General features: G+C 39.1%; 1 protein-coding gene across 1 annotated transcript in view; it reads right to left on the reverse strand.

Annotated features, from left to right (window-relative positions):
• CORO2B (coronin 2B) overlaps nucleotides 1-16,473 on the reverse strand; it is a 250,729-nt gene that overhangs the window by 116,200 nt on the left and 118,056 nt on the right. The gene's annotated exons all lie outside the window — the stretch shown is intronic.

Consider the following 16,473-nt stretch of genomic DNA (forward strand, 5'->3'; position numbering starts at 1 on the left):
AGAGAGAGAGAGAGAGAGAGAGAGAGAGAGAGAGAGAGAGAGAGAGAATGGACTTTTAGCTCAAGGAATCAGGAAACATTCCATGGATAAAAGCTAAACCTTGAAAGAAATCTAGAAATTCTAGTTTGTTGTCTGTCCTTCATTCTCAAAGAGGACCATGACATCAGGAAGATCATGCCATGACTTGCAAGTGAATTGAATTTAAGTGAGGGAGGGCTGTGCAAAGTCACCAGCCTCACTTTCTCCTCCTGAGTCATCAGGGTCCAGTGGTGAGATAAAGATCAAGACAACTGGAGATGGCCCAGGATTCAGTGGGAGACCTCAGCCTTTTTGAGCTAAGGTTTTTATCAGATCTCAGTTTGAATGAGGCAACACCCATTCAGTGATTAAAGGTAGATAAGAAATGAGACAAAAAATGGCCTCTTCGGTAGAGGAGAGAAGGAAGTACCTTCCTAGCATGGGAAGAGAAGGGGAAGCACAGTCATTACATAGACACCGAGATGGGAGGTAGAGCACTGTGTACAAGGAATAGTAAGAAGGATACTTTGACTCAACCATAACATGTGTAAAGGGAAGTAACGTGTGTAGAATGAAATGTGGTTTCTCAAGTGGACTATTTGCTAAAGTACTAGAAGCCTTTAGGCCTCAGTTTCTAGATACCAGAAGTCAGGTGACCTTGGGGAAAACAAAACTCTGGAAATCTCCTTGTCACCCAACCTGCCAAATAAGGGAATGCTAATAGAACAACCAATTAATTTAAAAGATTGCATGAGGAAGGGGAGGGTTGTGGTCTTCATGTGGTTTTCAGTTATATAACCCAGCTTTGGCTTCTGTATGGTGGCCTCCTCTCTCTGGACTTCCCAGCAATGGGACTACCTGCTTCTCACGAGATTCAATAAAACTTCCTGCTTTCACCTTGAGACATCTCCAAGTAGTCAATTTGGGGTAGGGTCTCCGTACCCCACACACATGTAATAAGGCTCAAAAGGTAGTATGGGGCAGATTGTGAGGGCTCTAAATACCAAAGAGAGGGATTTTTATTTGAACCTAGAGGCAACAGGAATTTGCTGGAGTTTTTGAAGAAGGGCTTGAATTATGGCAGTAGCTATTTTAAGTAGAGAGAAGGCGCTGACTCTAAGGGACGTTAGGGAGGTAAAAATGGCAAATTTTGGCAAGTGAATGGAAAAATTGAGTAAGAGACAGTGAGGAATCAAGGATAATTCTGAGGATACAAACCTAGGATACAGAAAGGATGTTGATAGCCCAGCAGAAATGGGGAAATTTGAAAGAGAGATGTGTTGGGAGGGGATAAGATAATGAATGAATCTGTAATATGGTGGGATTGTATTAGATGCCCTCCAAGGTTCTTTTGTGCCCTAGATTTATAGTCCTATGATTCTGAGAGATGGAGACAAGTCATTACAGCTGAGGGGAACAGCACAGAGGTATGAAGGTGGGAACCATAGGAGATTTCTTATAAGGAGAGTGATATGATCAGAACTGTGCTTTCCTGAGCAAGAAAAGTCACAGTGAGAGCTGCCCTGTGTGGTCTGGACCTTGAAAGGGTGATACAGGAAGGAGAAGATATCGTCAGGGAGTTACCAGGCTAATGGAAGGAAGGCATGGTGCATACCTCTAGGGAGCTCCCAGTTTAAGAAACACAGCTCCTGCCCTTAGGCAATCTGAAGGTGAGACACAATCTCTGTACTTGGGGAGCTACCAGGAGGTTCCCTAATTCACTCAGCAATGTGACTGATGTGGCTTCAGTACATTAGCCATGACATGTGACCCAGTGGGGCTTTTTACATGAAGTGTTTAAAAATAATGGTGATAGGTTACAAAGTCCTGTACACACATAATCTCATTTGATCCTCACAGCAACCTTGTGAGCTAGGCACTATTATTATCCCCATTTTATAGATGAGGAAACTATATATGGGAGAGGTTAAATGACAGGTCACACAACTAAAAAAAGTTTAAGGCAAGAATTAGAACTCAGATCTTCCTAACTCTAAGTCTCCCTCCATTTTTCCACCCAGACATCCCAAATGTATCTCAATCAGATCAATCCTCATAGGAAAGCAAACCTACCACTTCACCAACTGAGGGCTGTTTTCTTAGTTATATGGATCAATTGCTCTGAGTCATTCATATTTTGTCAAACTATATAGCAAATAGCATGCATTTCAAAAGTAATTAAGAGCCACGTCTGACTTGGGACTTCTTTTCTTGTATGAGATTAAGTATCCTTGAATGCAGATGGAATGTCCTTGTGGTTTACTTCAGTGGAATCTAGGGGCAAAGTCCAACCAGTTATTTCTTTTTCTGGATGTTCATGGCCCAGATGGACACCATAGAACTAGAGTCACAATGACATCAACATGATTTTGTTGTTGTTCAGTTGATTTTTAGTCATGCCCAATTCTTCTTGACCCTATTTGGGTTTTTCTTGCAAAGATACTGGAGCAGTTAGCCATTTCCTTCTCATTTAACAGGTGAGGAAACTGAGGTAAATAAGGTTAAGTGACTTGCCCAGGGTAACACATCTAGTAAGTGTCTGAGGCCAGATTTGAACTCAGGTCTTCTTGATTCCAGGCCTGGTACTCTATTCACTGTGCCACAGTCAGAATCATATAAGACACACAGCTACCATATGAAAAGAGTTATTTTATTTTTTCGTTCTTTTGACTTTTACCTTCTTTTACCTTTTACCTCATATTTGGAATATGATATTCTAGAAGGTAAAATATCTGGGATTACAACCAAGAATAATCTAACTAGAAAGATTAAGTATAATCCTTCAAGGGAAAAAAAGTGGATATTTAATTAAATAGAAGACTTTCAAGCATTCTTTTTTTTTGCCTTTTTTTTGGAGGGCAATTGGGGTTAAGTGACTTGCCCAAGGTCACACAGCTAGTTTTTGTGTTAAGTGTCTGAGGCCAGATTTGAACTCAGGTCCTCCTGACTCCAGGGCCGGTGCTTTATTCACTGCACCACTTAGCCACCCCCCTTTCAAACATTCTTAATGAAAAGACCAGAGCTGAACAGAAAATGTGACTTTCAAATACAAGAATCAAGAGAAGCATAACAAGGTAAACATGAGAGACCAGAAGGGACTCAACAAGGTTAAACTGTGTACTTTTTTATATGGGGAAGATGATTTATATATCTCCTAAGAACTTTATCACTAATAGGATACTTAGAGGGATTCTACATAGAAAGAACATATGGGAGTGAGTTAATTATGTTGGGATGAAGTTAAAAAAAGTATAGATGAGAAAGTGGGATGAGTTGGGAGAAGGGGTAAGGGAGAGGTAGATTGGGGGAAATTATCTCACATAAAAGAGGCACAGAAGGAAGAGCTTTTATGGTGGAGTTGAAAAATGGTGGGAGAGAGGCAGGCAATGCTTGAACCTTGAACATCTAAATTGCTTCAAAAAGAGAATACGTATACATACTCAATTGGTAGTATGAATCTATCTTCTCCAATATGGAATTCAGAGGTGGGAGGTGATAGAAGGGAAGGCAATAAACTTTAGAGGAGGAACAGGATAAAAAGAGAGAAAGAGAGAGGGGGATAAACAGAAGAATATAGGATAAAGAAAAATGCACAGTTAGCAATCATAATTATGAATGTGGATGAAATGAACTCACCCATAAAACAGAAGTGGACAGCAGAATGGAATAGAAATCAAAACCTAACAATACATTGTTTACAAGAAACACATTTGAAATAGGAAGACACACATGTAGTTTATATAAAGAACTAGAGTAGAAGCTATTATGCTTCAGCTGAAGTAAAAAAGGTAGGAGTAGCAGTCATGATCTCAGAAAAAAAAAGAAAAAATAGACTTAAAAGGCAAGCAGGAAAACTTTATTATGCTAAAAGGTACCATAGACAATGATGTAATATGAATATTAAATATATATGCACCAAACGGCATGCTTCCAAATTCTTAAAGGAAAAGTTAAATGAATTATAGGCAGAAATAGGCAATAAAACTATACTTATGGGGGACCTCAACCTTCCCCTCTCAGAGCTAGATAAAGCTAATCATAAAATAAATAAGAAAGAAAACAAAGAGATGAATATAATGTTAGAAAAATTAGATATGATAGACTTCTGGAGAAAACTGAATGGGAATAGAAAGGAGTATACATTTTTCTCAGCTCCATATAGCACCTTCACAAAAACTGACCATGTAGTAGGGCATAAAAAGCTCATGACCAAATACAGAAAAGCAGAAATATTAAATACATTATTTTCAAATCATAATTCAATAAAAATTACATTTAATAAAGGGCTATGGAAGCATGGATTAAAAGCTAATTAGAAATTAAATAATCTAATCCTAAAGAATGAGTAGGTCAAAGAACAAATCATAGAAATAATCAATAACTTCATTAAACAGAATGACAATAATGAGACAAAATTCCAAAATTTGTGGGATGTAACCAAAGTAGTACTTAGGGGAAAATGTATATCTCTAATTGCATATCTCAATAATAGAAAGAGCGCATTAGTGAATTGGGCACACAACTAAAAAAAGCAACAGAAAAAGAAGAAATTAATAACCCCCAATTAAATATCAAAATGGAAAACCTGAAAATGAAATGAGAGAATAATAAAACTGAAAGAAAAAAAAAAACATTGAACTAATAAATAAAACAAGGAGCTGGTTTTGTTGGGGGCGGGAGGAGGGAAGATTGACTAATATGATTTTAAAAAGAAAGAAGAAAACAAAATTACTAGAATCAAAAATGAAAAGGCTGAATTTACCATGAGATCCAAGCACTTATTAGGTGTTATTTCACCCAATTATATGCCAGTAAAACTGAGAATCTAAGGAAAATGTATGAATATTTACAAAAATATAAACTGCTCTGATTAACAGAAGAGGAAATAGAATACTTAAATAACTTTATCTTAGAAAAAACAATATTCAACAAGCCATCAATGAGCTCTGTAAGAAAAAAAACCAAACAAACCCAGGATGAGATGAATTCACAAGTGAATTCTATGAAACATCTGAGGAAAAATTAATCCCAAAAATCTCTTTGAAAAAATAGGCAAAGGAGTCCTACACAATTCTTTTTATGGCACAAATGTGGTTTTGATACATAACCTGGGGAGAACAAAACAGAGAAAAAACTATAGACCAATTTAAAAAAATTAATATCAATGTGAAGTTTTAAAATAAAATACTAGCAAGTAGATTGCAACAATATCACAAGACCATATACTATGATCTGGTGGGATTTGAACCAGGAATGCAGGACTGGCTTAATATTAGGAAAACTGTCAGCATAACTGACCATATCAATAACAGTAACAAAAATCTTACCAATATATGCAGAAAAAGCCTTTGACAAAAGACAACACCCATTCCTATTAAAAACAAACAAACAAACAAACTTGAAAGGATAGGAATCAATGGAAGCTTTCTTAAAATGACAAGTAGTATCTATCTAAAACCAAGAGCAAGCATTCAGGATTAATCTGAAGCCTTCCCAATAAGATCAGAAATGAAATAAGGATGTCCATTATCAATGCTATTATTCAATATTGTACTAGAAATGCTAGCTGTAGCAAAAAGACAAGAAAAAGAAATAGAAGGAATAAAAATAGGCAATAAGGAAACAGAACTAACAGTTTCTGCAGATGATATGATGCTATACTTAAAGATATCTAGAGAATAAATTAAAAAACTAGTCTAAATAATTAACAATTTGAGCAAATTTGCAGTCTATAAAATAAACCACATAAATCATCAGAATTTCTATATACAACTAAGAAAATTCAGCAAGAAGCGATAGAAAGAGAAATTTCATTTAAAATAACTGCAGACAGTATAAAATACTTGGGAGTCTACCTGTCAAGACAAACTTAAGGATTATATGAACACAATTACAAAACACCATTTTACACAAATAAAGATAGATCTAAATAATTGTAAAAATATTAATTGCTCGAGGGTAGGCCAAGCCAATACAATAAAAATGACAACCCTGCCTAAATTAATTTACTTATTCTGTGTCCTACCAATTATGCTAAGCAAAGGATTATTTTATAGTAAAAAAAAATAGTAACAAAATTCATTTGGAAGAACAAAATTTTTATAAAAATATTAAGGAAATTAATGGAAAAAATGTTAAATAAGACAGCCTAGCAGTTTTAGATTTCAAATTATATTACAAAGCAATAATCATCAAAACAATATGGTACTGACTAAGAAATAGAGAGCTGGATCAGTAGAATAAATTAGGTACACTGTACACAATAATTTAAAAAAAACTATAGTAAGGTAGTGTTTGATAAACCCAAAGATCCAAGCTTTTGGGGTAAGAATTGAACATTTGACAGAAATTGCTGGGAAAACTGGAAAGAAATTTGGCAGAAACTAGGAACAGACCAACATCTCACACTGAATACCAAAGATAAGATCAAAATGCATAAATGAGGGGCGGCCAGGTAGCACAGCGAGTAAGAGCACCGGCTGCAGTGTCGGGATGACCTGGAGATCCAATCCCGGGCTCAGACACTTAGCACCCACCCAGAAACACCTGGCCGTGTAACCCTGAGCAAGTCATTTAACCCCAATTGCTTAGGGGGCGGCCAGATGGCTCAGCAAGTAAGAGCACCGGCTCCAGTGTCGGGATGACCTAGATCGAATCCCGGGCTCAGATACTCGGCACCACACGCAGAAATAGCTGGCTGTGTAACCTTGAGCAAGTTACTTAACCCCGATTGCTTAAAAAAAATGCATAAATGATTTCTAAATCATTTTAAAGGGTGATCTCATAAGTAAACTAAGGGAACACAGAAAAATGTACCTGTCAGATCTATGAATTAGGGAAGAGCTTATGACCAAACCAAAGATAGAAATTATCTAAAAATAGATAATCTTGATTACATGAAATTAAAAAGCTTTTGCACAAACAAAGCTAATGCTGCCAAAATTAGAAGGAAAACAGGAAACAGGGGGGAGGGGGAGAAGTTTACTCTGATAAAGGCCTCATTTTTCAAAGATGCAGGGAACTGAGCCAAATATATACAAGAGCCATTCTGTAGTTAATAAATGATCAAAGGATATGAATAGGCATTTTTCAGAAGAAGAAACCAAAGTTATCAATAGTCACAGGAAAAAAACGCTCTAAATCACTACTGATTAGAGATGAAAATTAAAACAACTCTGAGATACTTCCTCACACCTTTCAAATTGTCTAACATGATAGAAAAGGGAAATGACAAATGCTAGAGGGGATGGGAAAAAATTAGGACACTAAAGCATTGTTAGGGGAGTTGTGAACTAGACCAATCATTCTGGAGAACAATTTGGAACTATGCCCAAAGGGCTATAAAACTGTGCATATCCTTCAACCCAGCAATGCTACTATTAGGTCAGTATCCCAGGGAGATAAAAGAAAAGGGGAAAGGCCTATTTGTACAAAAAACATATTTATAGTATATTACAGTATATTTCCTATCACACCATTATTTAAAAATATATTTTTATATATTTTTTATTCTGCAGCACTCAGAAGTAGCATTTCCTTAATGGAAGGCAAACCTCAGACTCAGGATGACCTGAGTAAGAGTGCCTGTTACAGACTAAGTACTTAATAAAATGCTCACTGACTGATTGAGTTAAAATCCTTCTCTCTCTTTTTTTTTATCTATTATGTCATTTATTTCTATGATAAATTAAGAAATGGAAGGAATGGGAAGAAAGAATTGGAGGAAATACTTAAGTTTCATTAAAGAATCTCAAGCCATGGTATTAGTATAGTTATTGTCCTGTTCAGTCATAATAGCAGCTAGTTGTCTTTAGCTTTTGTATAAGGTGAATTTTTTTTTTACCATATTTACTCATATATTTTCTCTGCTGGAGTATTTCTTCCCCACACTTTGTTTAAGAAGAAATTTAAAAAATTACCTTTTACTTGTATAATCTCTACATGCACTTAGTGTTCTTTTTCTTCATTGAAATAAGAACTTTTTTCTTTCCAGTAAAAGAGCTGCTATTAAAAATGGGTTTTGTTTTTGATTAGACAAAAAAAAAGGTTGAATTTTAAAAGCATCTGGCTTCATTGAATTCACTCCTTAGTAGCTGCCTTGTGTCTTCTTGCTTCTTTGTTTCCTTCTTGCCTCTCCTATCCATGGTTCCGAGGCAGTTGACCTACCTTCTCATGCTTCTCTTGCTTCTTGTATCTGAATGTCAAATTTTCTATTCAACTCTGGTTTTTTCAGCAAGAATGCTTGAAAGTCCTGTATTCCACTAAATGACCATATTTTCCCCTGAAACATGATACTCAGTTTTGCTGGGTAGGTGACTCTTGGTTTTAATCCCAGCTCCCTTGACCTCCGGAATATCACATTCCAGGCCCTTCGATCCCTCAGTGTAGAGGCTGCCAGATCCTGGGTTATCCTGATTGTGTTTCCACAATATTCAAATTGTTTCTTCCTGGCTGCTTGTAATATTCTCTCCTTAATCTGGGAATTCCGGAACCTGGCTATAATATTCCTAGGAGTTTTCTTTTTGGGATCTTTTTCAGGAGGTTATCGGTGGATTCTTTCAACCTCTATTTTGCCCTCTGGTTCTAAAACATCAGGGCAGTTTTCTTTGAGAACTTCCTGGAGGATGCTTTCCAGGCTCTTACTTTGGTCATGGCTCTCAGGCAGTCCAATAATTTTTAAATTATCTCTCCTGGATCTATTTTCCAGGTCAGTGGTTTTTCCCATGAGATATTTCACATTGCCTTCTATTCTTTCATTTGTTTGGATCTGTTTAACAGCATCTTGATTTCTCATAAAGTCATTAGCTTCCATTTGCTCCAATCTAATTCTGAAGCAATGATTCTCCTCAGTGAGCTTTTGAGATTCTTTTTCCATCTGGCAAATTCGACTTTTTAAGGCATTCTTCTCCTCATTGTCTTTTTGAGCCTCCTTTGCCATTTGAGTCAGTCTGTTTTTTAAGGTATTATTTTCTTCAGTCAGGCTGTTGACTCTCATTTCATAATTTTCTTGCATTGTTCTCATTTCTCTTCTCAATTTTTCCTCCACTTCTCTTATCTGCTTCTTAAGGTCCTCTATGGCCTGTAACCAGCTTGTATTTTCCTTTGAAGCTTTTGGTGCAGGAGTTCTGACTTCACTCTTTTCCTCCTGTTCCATGCCTTGCTCCTTCTTATCCCCAAAATAGAAATCTAATGTTGGAATCTTCTGTCTGCTTTGTTTCCTTTGCCTGCTCATTTTGCCACTCAATGATTTGACTTTTGGGCTTTTTGCCACAGTAGGACTCTGCCACCAGACAGGGGAGTTTTCGTCCCAAACGCTGGGGTTTTCTCAGCTGCTGGAGGTATTAGATGGGTGCCCTCTCTGAGGTCTCCACACGCTCTGGCAAGCTGGAAACACACCCCAGAACCTCCACCCTAGACTGCAATCCAGATCCAAGCAGGTTAAAGCAAGAGCGATGACCCCTCAGACTGGTGCTTGGTCCCCCTACACTCTGCAGGCCAGGAGCTAAAGCCGCCACGTGGCGCTGGCAGGCTGTGCTGGTGTCTCAGCGGTTTCTCGCTCCAGGGGTAAAAGCCACGCACTCCCACTTCCTGGGTCCCAAAGTCCAGACTGCACTGGCCTCTCACCTTGTCCTTTGCATCTCTGTATTGATAAATCTGGAAACAGCCACAGCTGCTGCTGATCTGGAGTCCCTCTGGCTGGCGGCTGGTCAGGCACGCCCTGGGGCTAAAGCCTCGGCGTGAGGCTGGGCTGGGCTCCCAGAGCGCTGCGCGCTGGCCGGTTCCTGCCGGCCTGCTGGGCTGTCCTCAGCGGGAGGTTAGCTTCTCTGTGTCATTTTGTAGGTTCTGCAGCTCCAAAGTTTGTTTAGAGTCCCCTTTTTACATGGATTGGGGAGGGTGGAAGCCGGAGCCACGGGAAGGTCGTGCTTCTGCCAAAATCCTTCTCTTGATATTAACTAACAGTGTGACCCTGGTAAAATCCCTCAGCCTCTCAGTATCCCAGGAAACTCTCCAAGTCTCTAAGTTACAGAATGGTTGTAGGCATTGGTTTAAAAAAAAAATCTCCCATGACTTTTCCTATATGTTTCAATCTACTGATGAGGCTTATATTTTTCTAGAATAATTAGTACTAGTGATTTCCCAGTCAAGTGTCTATGAAATAAATGTCCTTATTCTCATTTGGCCGGGGACTAGCCATATAACTTTGAACGAAGTCACTTGCCTCCTCTGGACCTGGCTTCCTTGAATATTAAATGGAGAGGATGACCTCTGAGGTCTGAGGCAATGCTACTGTTCTGCGGTTCCATGATTGCCCACTGAAATCCCTTCTGATGAAGAAAAGTGTTCTGGATCAAGTAAGTGAAAAATTCAGTCATCTGGTTGTTTTGTTTATGCAGCAGCAAATAAATTATCTGACCTTTTACTTCTTCCCCCTTCACCGAACTGACAAGCAGTCTTTGTATCCAGGAGATGAAGGCCCAGCACCATATGGCCCACATGCCCCAGATGACTACAGTCATGCTGACCTGAAGCTACCACTCCTCCTGCCCAACCTCCCCTAACTTGCAAAAGCTTTTTCGACCAGCCGCCTCGCCAGAAGAGCTGGAACCACCTCAGGGTCCCCTTCCTGCTCCCTTCCCTCCTCCCACTGCAACAGGTGGGCCTCTTTGTCCAGTGTGCAGGTCAACCCCATAAGACATACTTCAGGGCCCTGGAAACAGTTTGCAGTGGGAGATACAAAAGCACATGTCCCAGAGAGATGGAAGAGTCAGTGAACTAACTCTGAGCTCTCTGTGACAACCCTCACCCCCAACCCCCAACCAACTGTGGCTGGTAGGAAAAGGGACAGGAACCACCCAAAGCAATCTCCAGAGGCTGTTGCTGACCACAGCCCGTTGATTATGCAACCAAGACCTTGATGGCGTTTTCATATCAGGGAAAGGCCAAATTGAAAGCTACGGAGCCATCAGTTTTCTAAAAAGAGGGTCAAGTGAAGGTACCTTGAGAGACCTCAGCTTTCATAGCCTGGTAGAAGGGAACCCTGCAAGGGGTGGGAACTGGGACTAGACGATCTCAGAAGTCTTTACACCTGGAAAGATTCTGTAAGCCTGTGGCAGATAAGAGTCCAGGCAGACTTGAATTCAAGTCTTTGTGTGACCCTGAACAAATCACTTAACTTCTAAGAGACCTCAGTTTCCTCTTCTGTAAAATGGGGATACTGATGTAGCAACTACCCCATGGGATTGTTGTGTGTTGAATAATTAACAGGAGCTGAGGAAACACAGGCTGAGCTATATGATTTAGTAGCAAAACAGGCATAACAAACGGGTCTTTAGTCTGATTGGGGAGTCACAATTGTGAGGGTTAAATGAGATAAAATACATAAAGCATTTTGCAAACCATAAAGGAATAAATAATGCTATTATTATTATTCGTTGTTATTATTCTTATTATTGTAATTATTCTGTGCCAGGCAGGATACTCTAAGGCCCTTTCTACTCCTAAATCAGGGGATCCAAACTTTTTTTTGTGCAATCTGACAAAACCTATGGGCCCTTTCTCAGATCAACAAAATTTTAAAAATCAGATTCCAAAGGAAACTAATTGTATTGAAATGCAGTCATCAAAATAACCTTAAAGCCAGCTTCACAGACCTTGGGTTAAGAACCCTGATAGAAGGAATCTCCAAGGTCTTCCAGTACAACCTTCTCATTTTATACATGAGGAAACTGATCCCCAGGGGGAGAAGTGAATTGTTGAAGGTCAGCAGAAAGAAGACTGAGCGAATGAACTTCCCAAATGTCAGCAAATCTTCACTCTGAAGTTTGGGGATTCAGTGTGTGCTATTTGAGTTGAAAATTGACACAAAGGCAGGAAAATGGTCCTTAGGGCCTTCAAGCATGGATTTTCACTGTCCAAGGGTTAGTGACACAGTTAATGAAACTTGAAACCACTTGACTTTCAAAACTCCTTAACTCTGAACTTGAATTCCTCACTTCCAAGATGACTATAACTTATCCAGGGTCATACCAGTAGGCAGCATGGTACATAGAGTGCTAGAGCCAGAGTCTGGGAGGTGTGAATTCAAATCCAGCCTCAGACACTCACTAGCTGAGTGACCCTAAGCAAGTCACTTCACCTGTTTGACTCAGTTTCCTCATTTGGAAAATAGGGATAATAACAGCACCTACCTCCCAGGGTTCCTCTGTGGATGGAATGAGAAAATGTTTGTAAAGTGCTTTTTAAACCTTAAGGAGATTGGATAAATGCTAGCTACCATAATGTAGCTATTATGTGTCAGAGACAAGACTTAACTTGAAGTCAGATCTACCTAGTTCTCTTTCCATGATGCCTCTCATTATGGGCCCTTACATTAGGCTATAAGGTTCAGAATGGAAGCAACCATGAAAACAGTTAGCATTTCTATAGTGCTTTAAGGTTTACAAAGTGCTTTCCAAATGTGATATCATTTGGATTTTATAAGAACCCTGGGAGGTAGGTGCTATTATTATTCCCATTTTACAGATGAGGAAACTGAGAATGATAGAGATTAAATGACTTGCCCAGGGTTACACAGCTAGTAAGTGTCTGAGACCAGATTTGAACTCAGGTCTTCCTGACTTCCTGATGTCCAATCCTTTATCCACTGTGCTAATTAGCTGCCCTAGAACACTGTGCTTTGATACTTCCCACTGCGCTTGGCACAGGGTTCATACACATAACAGGTACCTTCTTTCTCTTTCCTGGGTCGTATGAATAACCTATTTTGCTTTGTTTTGTTTTGCTTTTACTTCCCATTAATTTAATTCACTGATTCAATCTTCAAGAGTTGGCATGGTATGATAAAAAGACCCCTAGACCAGGAGTCCAATGACCTGAGTTCTCCAACATTTACAAATTAGAAGACCACGGACAAAGTTACTTAAAGCCACATACTTCAGTTTCCACCTTTATAAAATGAAGGGGTTGGACCAGATTATCACTAAAGCCCCTTCTAGCTCCCAATTCCATGATTCCAGTTCAACCAACACATGAAATAGGCAGTGAGATGATCAATGGTGATACAAGGACAAAGAAGATACAAGAAATTTAAAAATTTTTTCTTTTGTATTTTTGGAGGGAAGAAGGCAGGGCAATTGGGGTTAAGTGACTTGCGCAAGGTCACACAGTTCATAAGTGTTAAGTGTCTGAGGCCAGATTTGAACTCAGGTCCTCCTCACTCTAGGGCCAGTGCTCTATTCACTGCACCATCTAGCTACCCCCAAGAAACTTAAATTCTTATAAGTGGGAAATAAGACATACTCTATTCTCCACTCCCCACTGACCACTCCTTTATTTCCATATCTCTCAACTCAGACTCCTCCCCAGCTCTGGAACACCTTCTCCATAGCTAGCTTTCATCTTAAATCTTTTCCTTTTGCCATCTTTTTGCACTCACTGAAACCTGGCTCCCTCCTGATGACAGTTCTCCTAGCTTCCCTCTAGTGTCAGCTCGAGCTCTACCTCTACAAGAAGCCTTTCCCAGGCCTCCTTAATCTCAGGGCCTTCCCTCTGAGATCAATTAATAAAAATGTGTATATTTATATTTTATATATACACAATATAATATATATTATACACATGTATATACATATACAAGGTGTAAACTCCACATATAATATATGTAGTCTTTACATATACATGTGTGTACATATATATGCTATGTATATATAGAGAAAATATATGTACTATGTATATACTATGTACAAACTATATATGTGTACCTGCATATACATATATAGTTTGTACATAGTCGTTTTCTATGTGTGTATATATATAATTTGTACATAGTAGTTTTACATACATATAGTTTGTACATAGTTGTTTTGCATATATGTAGTTTGTTTTACATAATAGTTTCTATATATACACATACATACATCCATTTTGTTTGTGCATAGTAGTTTTGTATATGTATATATAATTTGTACACATTAGTGTTGTATATATATTTTATTTGTACTTAATAGCTCTGTGAATATAATATACATTATTTATAGTAGTGTTGTGTATATATATATATTTGTACATAGCTTTTTGTATATATATATATGTTATATATAGTTCATACATCATGGCTTTGTGTGTATACATATATGTAGTTTGTGCATATTAGTGTTGTATATGTATTTTGTTTGTACTTACTAGCTCTGTGTATATAATATACATATTGTTTATATACATATAGTTTGTACATAGTCTTATATATAGTTTGTACATCATAATTTTGTTTTACAATAGTAGTGTGTATGCATATATGTATGTCATATATACATATAGAAATAACATACATAGTTTGCTTGGCATGCCCTCATCTCTCATTAGATTATGAACTCCTTGAGAGTAGGAACTTTTTTTTTTTTTGCTTTTCTATGTGTCTCCAGTGTTTAACACAGTTCCTGAGACATGCTCATTGCCTAACTTGCTTGGTGACTGGGGGTGCCCTTTCTGAACCCTAGCCTTCTTACCTGTAACACGGGGATGATGGGAATCCCAGCATTAGCTCATCTCATGGGGCTGTTCAGAGGCAAGCACTTTGTAAATCACAAAATGCCATGATTCTCCCTCTCCTGTTACCTCCATACGGCCTAGTACCACACAGTATGGGTTCAATAAAGGCTTGTTAAATTAAATGGTGTGATCGTTCCCTGCGCTGCTCCCCCACAGCATGGCTCACTCTTCAGAGTCCCAACGAACAAGGAAGAAGCTGAGGTCACTGGGTCTGATGCAGACAGAGCTCTGCTCTCTTGACAAACGATTATCAGCTGGCCTCCCTCTGGAAGCAAGATTCTTCCTCCTGGCCCGAGGCCCGCTTCTTCTCTCTCTTATCTAGAGGGCACGTGTTCCTTGCTCACAGAGGCTCTTAATGCCCCACAGAGCCTGCGCCCATGTGGTGTGTCTGCCTCTTTAGGGACAAAGGAGGTGTCCTTCAAAAGCAACCCTGGTCTCTCTGCTTTTGCCTCTCTTTGATTCTTGTTTTTTCTCTACCCTCTCCACCTCAGCTTCTCTTTTTTTCTTTCTTTCAACCCTTTCTCTTTCCCTTCTTTTTCTCTCCTCTCCCTTTCCCCCTCTCTTCCCCTCTTTCTCCCTCTTCCTCTCTCTTTTTTCCCCTCTTACTTCTCCCTTCTTTCCTTTCTCCCTTTCTTCTTCATCCTGTCTCCCTATCTCTTCTCTCCCTTCCTCTCCCCTCCCTTCCTCTCCCCTTTTCTTCTTCTTTCTCCTGACTCTCCCTGTCTCATCTCCTTTTTCCCTTTCTCTCTCTCCTATTTCTTTCTCCTCCTAGCCTCCATGAGAAAAAAAAGATGAATATTTGGATAAAAGGCATAACTTAAAATTGGCAGGAAAGTTCTTGACTACATTCTTCTCCTCAAATGACTTTTTAAATACCCCTTTGTTAGAGCTCCAAAACTCAGCGTGCTTTTCTGAAAAGTATTCAGTGTCTCTTGGACTACAGAACAAGGGGTGCAGCAGAAGCCTGGGCTCAGCTGGCATTTTCTCCCTGTGAATGTTTTCCCCAAGCACCCCAGGGATGCAGAAGCCTCATGCTCCATACCCCTAGTGCAGCTGGCTGAGCTGGAGAAACTGCCAAGAGGAGGCTAAGCTTGGGCTTTAAGGAACACCCTGATCCCCTGTTCTCCTTGGGGCAAGGAAAAGAGGGAATTTTTCTTTCTTTGAGTTTTTGTAGCACATAAATTACTAAAAGTAGTTATGGAATAGTGGAAAGAACACTTGACTTTGTTCTAAGTTTGAATCAGAGCAAATAATTTTAACTGCTCTGTGCCTCAGTTTCCCCACCTGTAAAGTGAGGGAGTCAAGCTAGATGTTCCCTAAGGTCCCAGCTCTAAATTTGTGATCCTATTATGACATGGTTCTAATAATTACTCACATTTATATGATGTCATACAACTTCTCTTTGTGCATGCATTGTGCCCTCTGCTCTACAAGGCACAGAGATATGGAGAACACATGCATTATTATTCTCATTTTACAGATGGGGAAACTGAGGTATAGAGAAGGGAGATCTGATCTTCTGACTCCAAAATCTGTGTTCTTTCCATTGCACTGGCCAGTCAGGGGCATGTAGCTTAGAAAGAACATTGAATTTAGAGTCATGAGACTTGGAAGGAACCATGGATAGTGCTAAATCTCACCTCCAACACTGACAATGACCATCTGAGCCTCAGTTTCCTAATCTGTAAAATCGATATAAAGAGGCCTGTTTTACCTTTCTTACAGGGTCTTGGTGAGGAATGGATGAGAATGTAGGTAAAGCATTTTAGAAAACTGCAAAGTGTTCTATTAATATCAATTATTATTATTCATATACTTAATCTGCTACTGATGTGGACCTTGGGCAAGTTATCTAACCAGGTGGCTTGGTGGATAGAGTACTGGACCAGGAGTCAGAAAGCCTGAGTT

This window comes from Petaurus breviceps, unplaced genomic scaffold (assembly GCF_028583685.1).
Source record: "Petaurus breviceps papuanus isolate PSGF00001 unplaced genomic scaffold, PetGlider_PUasm1.0 37, whole genome shotgun sequence".
In the NCBI taxonomy this organism is placed as follows: Eukaryota; Metazoa; Chordata; class Mammalia; order Diprotodontia; family Petauridae; genus Petaurus; species Petaurus breviceps.